The sequence below is a fragment of the Pseudophryne corroboree genome, chromosome 6 (assembly GCF_028390025.1).
Source record: "Pseudophryne corroboree isolate aPseCor3 chromosome 6, aPseCor3.hap2, whole genome shotgun sequence".
Taxonomy (NCBI): Eukaryota; Metazoa; Chordata; class Amphibia; order Anura; family Myobatrachidae; genus Pseudophryne; species Pseudophryne corroboree.
The window spans coordinates 688239885-688247735 of record NC_086449.1 but is presented as its reverse complement, the minus strand read 5'-3'; the positions used below and the strand labels follow the sequence as shown (position 1 = coordinate 688247735).

The 7851-nt window shown below is 40.0% G+C and overlaps 1 pseudogene; it reads left to right on the top strand.

The window, feature by feature from the left end:
- The first annotated feature begins 7433 nt into the window (after positions 1-7433).
- Positions 7434-7552, top strand: LOC134939025 (5S ribosomal RNA; annotated as a pseudogene).
- Positions 7553-7851: the final 299 nt, after the last annotated feature.

Here is a 7851-nt window from a genome sequence, read left to right as displayed (position 1 = left end):
TTTTGTGCTGTGCAACATCATTAAAATTTTTCACATGTGATAGGGCAAGAATGGACCCTTGTTATACTGATGACATGCCAACAAGATTAATGCAAATTGAATCACAATTATGTTTCTAATATGTAATGTGATTAAAGCTGAAACTATAATGATCAAGATAAATCCACCATCCTCCCCCTCCACCTTCACAGAAAGTATAGGGCTGGAAATGGAAATGCACTAGGAAACATATTTGTCAGCTGAGCAGACAGATTAGCAGAAGTGGATAGATAGATAGGAAATATATTTTCCAGAGACAAAATCTCTGTTATCCACATTAAGGCTAACTAAATCATTAGAGCCTGAAATACCACATGCTGTCTTTATCACAATCTTGTCGAGCTGTTGTACTTTCAGTAAGGAGACAAATGGTCATGTATACACTGTGTGTCCACAATAAGAAAATCAATAAGAAAATCAGAATTGTGACATGCCAAATATAATTTGTGCTAAAATAGCAAGTGTGTATACCTTGATTCTATGCCTGTATTTGAGACCTGTATAAAGAAACAGTGCTATCTATACAGGGATGAGGGAGTGACGACACCTGTACTGTAATTGCTACAGCTGTAGAGAATAACAGATTGTTACTAATTATAATGTGTCAGCCACAAATGACACAAAAAGTGTCAAAGAATTGTACTATGTGTTGATGGCACTTAGAAAGCAGAAAAGCGTATCATATACAATGAATAATGCCTTAAATAAGTGGCATAAATTTGCCGAAAAAAGAGACCAATGCACATGCTGTTAAATTACATCTGTGCGCGGCTGGAGAGCGGGAGACGGGAAATATGCAGGATATACAAAAATATACTTATAGCCGCCTGGCGTCTGTGTCCTGCTTGCTGAATGCCGCTGACAGCTCGGCTATACGAGCTGTGTGTCTCTGCGGCTCGCCTGGTCTCCTCTCCTGCCGGTCTGCTGGTCACGTGAGCGCGCTCACCGTGACCACGTCCATCACCCCCAACGTACGTTTCACAGTTAGCTTGTTCACGGGTAGTGTGAACACTAGGTGTGCAGACCCGGTTTAAATCTGCTAAAGTGATTGCTAATTGCCTGCACCTATTAGTAATGATAGGGTCTGGCTGCGTGCGGTGAGCTGCACAGTAAAAACTGAGGGAATGTCCTACACATGTTAGAGCAAATATAGGTAATTAGTGAATAGATGACCTGCATTAACCTATGAAAAGTGTCATTGGAGATAAGTTGAAAACCTGTCTTCATATGATATTATTTGGGTTTTATTTTTTGTACGCATTATATAGTATAAAAATAATAATATATTGTATCTATAGGTGAATTTCACCTATAGGTGATAGAATAGGAAAAAAGGAATTAAATGATAGATTGGAAAAATTGTATGTGAAGGTAAGTAAAAAACAGTGTGACCTGTGCTAATTAGTGGTGCTTGGATATTAAGTTAGGGTGTTATGATAGGAGTGAATATGTGTGTGAACTGTAAAAGAGAAACAGGGGAGGGAAATGATTAGCAAAAATTGGTGTTGAGTAGTGAGATGACTGCGATGAGGTATGGTGGGGGCATGCTGTGAAAGGTGATGAAGATAGATGCTGATAGTGTGTGGGAGGGAGGGGGATATTGAATGCCCTGGAGAAAAATAGTGAAAGATATGTGCAGGGTGCACAAAGGAAATCAGATGTGAATTGCATGTATGAAGAAATGGTGAATAGTGATATGCTGCTAGTAAGTAGGTGAAAGATGTATATATAGGAAGAGGGGGGAAAAAATGACGTTATACATAATAGTCCCTGCTTGGATAATTCATAACAAAATATTAGCTTATTTATAGTGATGATATGATCAAATTGGAAGGAAAGCGCTAAAATTAATGGTTTCATTAAGTCCTTGAGGGTGTAGTGAGTCCAATCTAAAAGTCCACTCACACTCCTTTCGTAGCAGAGTATTGGTCCAATCTCCTCCTCGTATACCAAGTTTGACTTGCTCTAGTCCACAAACTCTGAGTTCATTCCACCGCCCTGCATGGTTGGAAACAAAATGTCGTGCCACAGAGGTGATTTGCTTCATTTTTTGTAAGTCTTTAGTCGCATTGCGAATGGATCCAACGTGTTCCAAAATTCTTTGCTTGAAAGCTCTGGTCGTCATGCCCACATATCTTTGTCCACAAGTGCACACTATACAGTAAACCACTCCTTCTGTTGAGCAGTTAATAAAATGTCTGAGTTTAATATCTTTACCATAGCGGTCCTGGATATGATCAGTCTTAAGGATGTATTGACATGCTCTACAGTGACCACATGGATGTGTGCCAATCGTTGGTTGTGATTTCCCTTGTGTTTTTTGGAAATGGCTGGACACCAATCTGTCTTTCAAATTTCTCGACCTCCGCCAGCTCATGGATACTTGTGGTCCAAGTTTTTGAGATAAGGTGGGATCCAAATGGAGGATTCCCCAATGTTTTTGGATAGCTTGTTTTACCTGACGCCACTCTCGACAGAAACCCCCTACAAATCTGATGGTATTGTCCTCTTGTTTCTTTTGTTTCTTTTCAAAGATTAAGTGCTCTCTCTGGATAGTCTGAATGTTTCTGCTGGCTTTCTTAATAGAAGTATTGCTGTATCCTCTCTCCCGTAGTCTCTTCGAGAGGTCTTTGCTTTGATCCGCAAAGTCCTGATCGTTGGAGCAGTTCCTTCTTAAACGTAGATATTCCCCCTTAGGAATGTTCATAATTGTTGGAGGAAAATGGGAACTGGTTTGATGTAACAGAGTGTTTGAAGATGTCTCCTTCCTATACAGTTTTGTTGAGAGCATTTTGCTTTCATCTCTATAAATAAGCACATCCAGAAATGGGAGTTCTTCCTGACTGATATGATGGGTAAGTCGAATATTGAGATTATTGTTGTTGAGATGTTCAATGAAAAGGAGAAGCATCTGTACGTCACCTTCCCATATCATCAAAATATCATCGATGTACCTTACCCACATGATGATATTGGATGTAAAGACATCATTGCTGTCAGTGAACACAAATTCGCGTTCCCACCATCCTAAGAAAATATTAGCGTACGTGGGGGCACATGCTGCCCCCATAGCTGTGCCCCTGGTCTGTAAAAAGAATCTGTTGTTGAAAGTGAAGAGATTATGACTGAGTATAAATTGGAGTAAGTCAGCAAGGAACACGTGGAATTTCTCCATGCCTTCCATATTCATGAAATAGTTGACAGCTTCAAGTCCTTTATCATGGTCAATTGAGGTGTATAGTGCCTCAACGTCCAAAGAGACTAAATATTGGTTTGTTTCCAATTTGACATCATGAATCTTGCGAAGAACGTCTGTGGTGTCTTGGACAAAGGAAGGGAGACCCAAAACGTGGTGTCGTAGATGTAAATCGACAAAGATACTGGCTTTTTCAGTTAAAGATCCTATCCCCGATACGATCGGTCTTCCTGGTGGTTGCCTCATGTTCTTATGTATCTTGGGGAGCATGTAAAATGTAGGGATACTGGGATGTGTTGTCTGGAGATACTGATATTCTGAAGATGTTATAGTCCCTTCCACATGTGCATCGGTAAGAATCCGGTTGTATAGCGTCTTGTAATTTTCCATAGGGTTCAGTAATACTCTTTGATAGCACGTTTGGTCTTCCAGCTGTCGATATGCTTCCTGTATATATTGTTCTCGGGGCCATAGCACCACGTTTCCCCCTTTGTCTGATGGCTTAATAATAACGTCCTGCCATGATTCAATCTCTCTTAGAGCATTTAATTCTTTCCTGGATAGATTGGAATTATACAAACTTCTGGTATTCCGAAGGTGTATATGGTCAAATTCTTGAGATACTAATTTGGTAAATATCTGTATCTCAGGGCTCGTCTGCTCTGTTGGAAAAAATGTAGACCTTTTCTTGCAGATGACCCTCTTGCTGACTTCCCACTGGGGGTCTATAGTTGGTGTTGATTCTGATTCCAAGGATTGTAGGGCCTCCAGTGCCTCCAATTCGAGTCCTGACAGGTCTGATGTATTCATGTTGTCACCTGTTTCTGTCTGGTAAGATTGAGTACAGTCGGTTTTGGAGGTAATTATTTATTATGAAATTTCGTGAGAAGTAACTTTCTACTAAATAGTTTTAAATCTTTTTCCCATTTAAATCTGTTAAACTTTTCGGTTGGAGAATAGGAGAGGCCTTTGCTCAGAACTTGGATTTGATCGTGATCTAAAATGTGTGCTGAAAGGTTGATGATCTTGAGTTGTGAAGAAGTGTCGGTTGGTATTGGGAAATCTGGAGTTACCTTCTGCGTGAATTCCGTACTGGTTGTCTCCTCGGTGGTAATTGATCCCACTGTTGTTGACGACCTCTTCCTCCTCTTGCGCCCCCTCCTTGTCTTTCGTTTACTGGGTGCCTTGATCCCCTTCCCCTGGGGGGATCCCCTAAAAAATGTTGTTGATGATATTGGGTGGAGCTGTTACCCTCACTTCTGAAGTTCGTGGTTAACGATGCGTTGGGGGTATATTCCGGAATGTCTTCAGCTCCAGATGTTTCTATGTCTGATGAGGAGTAATGTTCAAGGTTTCTAGGGGGTCGTGGTTGCCAAGAGGGCTTGTTCCACTTGAATATTTTGCCCGATACAAAATCCTTCTTGTCTCTGGCAAATTTATTTCTTTTCCTATCAATTATAGTTTGTTCATATGTTAGAAGGTCTTGTTTGTTTTTCTCGAAACAGCGTTGAAATTGTATATCCTTCTCCCAGGGCTCCAATTTCTTACTTAGTTCGTCCAGATCACGTTCACAGCCTTCAAGTATGAGGTGGTTGTGTTTGATCAAAATGCCCATGAGTTCCATGGAACACTTAAGGAGACTGTTATCCCAATCAGTTTTGAGGTTTTCACTGGCTAGGTTGAAAGTGGGAAAGACTCTTGGCCTAAGGCCACGTGGTACAATTTTGTTCTTTAAATAATTCTCTAGTGTAGTGAGGTCCCAACTGGTTCTTATTTGCTTATGCAGCAGTTGTTTGAGTTGTACAAAATCAGATTCCCAGTTAGTGTGTGGTTCTGTATCAAGCAAAGAATTTTGGAACACGTTGGATCCATTCGCAATGCGACTAAAGACTTACAAAAAATGAAGCAAATCACCTCTGTGGCACGACATTTTGTTTCCAACCATGCAGGGCGGTGGAATGAACTCAGAGTTTGTGGACTAGAGCAAGTCAAACTTGGTATACGAGGAGGAGATTGGACCAATACTCTGCTACGAAAGGAGTGTGAGTGGACTTTTAGATTGGACTCACTACACCCTCAAGGACTTAATGAAACCATTAATTTTAGCGCTTTCCTTCCAATTTGATCATATCATCACTATAAATAAGCTAATATTTTGTTATGAATTATCCAAGCAGGGACTATTATGTATAACGTCATTTTTTCCCCCCTCTTCCTATATATACATCTTTCACCTACTTACTAGCAGCATATCACTATTCACCATTTCTTCATACATGCAATTCACATCTGATTTCCTTTGTGCACCCTGCACATATCTTTCACTATTTTTCTCCAGGGCATTCAATATCCCCCTCCCTCCCACACACTATCAGCATCTATCTTCATCACCTTTCACAGCATGCCCCCACCATACCTCATCGCAGTCATCTCACTACTCAACACCAATTTTTGCTAATCATTTCCCTCCCCTGTTTCTCTTTTACAGTTCACACACATATTCACTCCTATCATAACACCCTAACTTAATATCCAAGCACCACTAATTAGCACAGGTCACACTGTTTTTTACTTACCTTCACATACAATTTTTCCAATCTATCATTTAATTCCTTTTTTCCTATTCTATCACCTATAGGTGAAATTCACCTATAGATACAATATATTATTATTTTTATACTATATAATGCGTACAAAAAATAAAACCCAAATAATATCATATGAAGACAGGTTTTCAACTTATCTCCAATGACACTTTTCATAGGTTAATGCAGGTCATCTATTCACTAATTACCTATATTTGCTCTAACATGTGTAGGACATTCCCTCAGTTTTTACTGTGCAGCTCACCGCACGCAGCCAGACCCTATCATTACTAATAGGTGCAGGCAATTAGCAATCACTTTAGCAGATTTAAACCGGGTCTGCACACCTAGTGTTCACACTACCCGTGAACAAGCTAACTGTGAAACGTACGTTGGGGGTGATGGACGTGGTCACGGTGAGCGCGCTCACGTGACCAGCAGACCGGCAGGAGAGGAGACCAGGCGAGCCGCAGAGACACACAGCTCGTATAGCCGAGCTGTCAGCGGCATTCAGCAAGCAGGACACAGACGCCAGGCGGCTATAAGTATATTTTTGTATATCCTGCATATTTCCCGTCTCCCGCTCTCCAGCCGCGCACAGATGTAATTTAACAGCATGTGCATTGGTCTCTTTTTTCGGCAAATTTATGCCACTTATTTAAGGCATTATTCATTGTATATGATACGCTTTTCTGCTTTCTAAGTGCCATCAACACATAGTACAATTCTTTGACACTTTTTGTGTCATTTGTGGCTGACACATTATAATTAGTAACAATCTGTTATTCTCTACAGCTGTAGCAATTACAGTACAGGTGTCGTCACTCCCTCATCCCTGTATAGATAGCACTGTTTCTTTATACAGGTCTCAAATACAGGCATAGAATCAAGGTATACACACTTGCTATTTTAGCACAAATTATATTTGGCATGTCACAATTCTGATTTTCTTATTGATTTTCTTATTGTGGACACACAGTGTATACATGACCATTTGTCTCCTTACTGAAAGTACAACAGCTCGACAAGATTGTGATAAAGACAGCATGTGGTATTTCAGGCTCTAATGATTTAGTTAGCCTTAATGTGGATAACAGAGATTTTGTCTCTGGAAAATATATTTCCTATCTATCTATCCACTTCTGCTAATCTGTCTGCTCAGCTGACAAATATGTTTCCTAGTGCATTTCCATTTCCAGCCCTATACTTTCTGTGAAGGTGGAGGGGGAGGATGGTGGATTTATCTTGATCATTATAGTTTCAGCTTTAATCACATTACATATTAGAAACATAATTGTGATTCAATTTGCATTAATCTTGTTGGCATGTCATCAGTATAACAAGGGTCCATTCTTGCCCTATCACATGTGAAAAATTTTAATGATGTTGCACAGCACAAAAAAAGCAACATACAAGACGGCTCTATTTGGCAAAACCGACTGACCATATGATTTAAACCTCCGTATACCTACACATTGGGAATACAATTTGGTGCAATGATGGTCAAACACATATCTCTATTTTTAGAGATCATTTGCCCATCCCAATAACCAGGTTTATGGTACACTCAACAGCCGCATACCAGCTGCAGGTTCTTGCCTCATCAAACCTGAATCTACTACCATACCACACCGTACATGCCCAATCTCGTCCGATCTTGGAAGCAATACGGTGTTGGGCCTGGTCAGTACTTAGGTGGTTGACCACTAAGGAATACCTGGTGTTGTAGGTTTTTCTTGACGGCAATACTCTGGCTATTGCACTAACCCTTAAAAATTAATACCTGGAGGGCAATTTTTGGTTTTGCCATAATCTAACGCCTTTGCCTTATTTATATGTTTTCACCTATATATTCACAGTCGGAATTCCAAACCAATGTTTCACTTTGTTCAGTCATATTTTTAAACAGCAATTTTGTGTGTACTTTTATTTTATTTAAAAATAATTAAAGGTTACGTTTTAATATCTACCCCATTATGCATAATCTCAATTACAATTGTTTCCAAGAGTGAGTGCTCCCAACAAGGGTCA